General features: G+C 37.3%; 1 long non-coding RNA gene across 1 annotated transcript in view; it reads left to right on the forward strand.

Moving 5' to 3' along the window:
* LOC110398644 overlaps nt 1,415-2,648 on the forward strand; it is a 7,671-nt gene continuing 6,437 nt past the window's right edge. The window contains exons 1-2 of the long non-coding RNA XR_002438519.1: nt 1,415-1,504; nt 2,542-2,609. This is a non-coding gene — a long non-coding RNA (uncharacterized LOC110398644). The remainder of the gene's footprint in view (nt 1,505-2,541; nt 2,610-2,648) is intronic.

Consider the following 2,648-nt stretch of genomic DNA (forward strand, 5'->3'; position numbering starts at 1 on the left):
CCAGCTGGTAAAAGGGCTTCTGATTTAAGGATCTTATGAACTGCATACCAGGAAATATGATTTCATTAATTATCTTAAAGAAAGATACTTGTGCAGTTTAAACAAATGCCACTCATACCTTTATGGAGTGAAAGAATGACATCTCTGTTATGGAGAAATGAGGACACATGCCCCTTCCAATACTCTCCCAAATAAATGAAGCTGGAGAAGTAGGATATTGGAAGAATTTCTACAGATCTGAAGTATAGCAATTAGCTGCATAAATTTTAACCCAGTGAAGATCATGAATAACAATTTTTTTTTTTTGGGGGGGGGGGGAGAGACACAACTAAATCAAGTCAGTAACAATATTTTGCAATTGTTTTCTTGATCAGCTTGCCATATCGAACGCTCAATAGGGCAACTACCATACTTAAAACTACAAGAATTATGATGAAAAAAAATGTTATATACAGACCTTTGGCAAAGGTTTGGTTACTTAGTCTCCAAAACAAGTCAGTAATTTGTCACATCAGCCCTTCTATGGACCATCAACTCTTTACTGCGGTTCACTGCACATGCTGACCTTGGGAGTCCAATACTAATAGTGTGCAGACAGTGCTAAGGCACACAATCCAAACTACCTTATTATAGATCTACTCTGAAGAAACACTTACATATTAGAGTGAAACAAGCATTACATTTAGAAAAACAAAAATCTATAAGAGGAATCCAAAAGCCAAATGGGTGTTTTCGAGGAATACCATCAACATTGTCTTTAAGAAGCACCCCAGGAAACCATACATGTGACAGATAACACTGATGCAGCTGATTGCAAGGCTGTATAAATGGATGTCATTACACAATAACTATTAGTGGTAAAGGCTCTGTGTGAAAGAACTGTACATTTGCATGAGAACATTATTTAAAACTAAACATACGGCAGGCGTCCAATTTTACATCTTTGTATCATCTGCAGTATTCTCCAGATGTAAGCGACAGCAATGCCTGAGGTCTCAAGCTCTTTAAGTTGGTAAGTGCTCTGGGGAACTTCTACTACTTTTATTGAATTTGAGGGAAGCTGAGGATACCTAGAGCCTTTTTGGGATTCTTGATACAATTTTCCCTCTATGAAGCTTTGAAAATGTGTGGCACAGTAAAGATGAAATGAATTAGAACAAGTGGACAGTCTTTCCCTTAAGGATGAACTAATAAAGCCATAGAAATCATAACATAAGATCAACTTGTTGGCAGTTACAAAAACATCTGTTCAATATGTCTGTAAGGGAACCATTATGTCATGGCCCGAACTGATGATTGAGCACCTGGTGAAGGGGGTGGCTGGCCCAGGAAGCACAGGTTCGAGCAATTTACCAGAACTGCAATTGACCAGAAGGGGTTGACCTTGGGTCTATCCCTCTCTGGGCTCGTTTATGAGCTAGCCTCTAAAAAGGGAATCTCTTCTGGATGGAGGTTGCTTCTTGAGAAGAAACATTCTATAGCTAGAGACTCTATCACCAGTCTGGTGAGTCAGCTTTTTTCTACGTATATTTATTGCTATTTCTACTGATTCTTTGTCTGGTATTGCAAAGAATTTATCACAAGCAGATGTGCTGTTTCTTCTTAGGGCCAGCAATATCTAAGGTAAATCCCCCCCAGATCTCCAGCATCCTATTAATGGGAAACCTGTTTCAAATGGATGAACTTAAGATCAATTTGCTTTTCTACTTCTAAATCTTGGCTCTATTTCCTATTTGTATCTCTATTGTAGTCTGTAGGGGGGAAAAAAACAGGCATTTTAAACATTTAATAGGGGCCCAAATTCTGTATGAGTTCTTATATCTCCAGCTTAACACAAGGTTTGGAAACAACTTACCCAGGGGGAAAAAAAAAAAGGAAAACATATTGTTGAGAGATCAGAAAGACTGAGAACAGATTTGATGCTCACTTCTACACACTTTATGGGACACTATTTTTCTGAAAATTTAGGTGGAATCAGATCAAACTTTCCTCATACACTCTTTATCTGTTGTCATAAAATACCATAGATCTGAAATAGCCACCATTCAGATGTTTTGCCTTGACAGTATTCTGTGATCAGATATACTAGTATTACTTGTTTTCTTCGGAAAATAATGTTTAGCAAAAGCAGATAGACGAGCAACAGGTCAGCGAAGGCTAGAAAAAATACTCCATTTCAAACAGACTTTAGTAACTGCAAGGGAAGATTTATCAAAGCATTCTTATAAAATTCTGAAAACTTATTAAGTCTGAAGTTCAGGCTATATGAAAACCTTGCAGCCTGGAATAGAATGGAAGGAAATACCAAATGGTGAAAAGTACCAATATTCTGTTTTGGGTTTTTACTTTCAAAATATAATTCTTCTTTATAGTGCAGTTAAGGAGGGAAAAAAAAACAAAATAAAACAAAACAACAAGGTGGAATAGTCTCGGTTTTGGCGAGTTCCCAGTCTAAAAGAGCATACAGACCCATAACTGATTTTATGTGTGTAGATACATTGACCTAAACCAACTTCACATCCTTCATTTATTTATTTTCAGCGCTGCTTGTTGTTCCAATTTCTTTTTTGCACGCTGGCTTGGAATTAGATCACCAGAATTGAAATGAAGTGAGTTTCAAACCTTGCAGATCAATAGCACAGATCTGG

This window comes from Numida meleagris, chromosome 4 (genome assembly GCF_002078875.1).
Source record: "Numida meleagris isolate 19003 breed g44 Domestic line chromosome 4, NumMel1.0, whole genome shotgun sequence".
In the NCBI taxonomy this organism is placed as follows: domain Eukaryota; kingdom Metazoa; phylum Chordata; class Aves; order Galliformes; family Numididae; genus Numida; species Numida meleagris.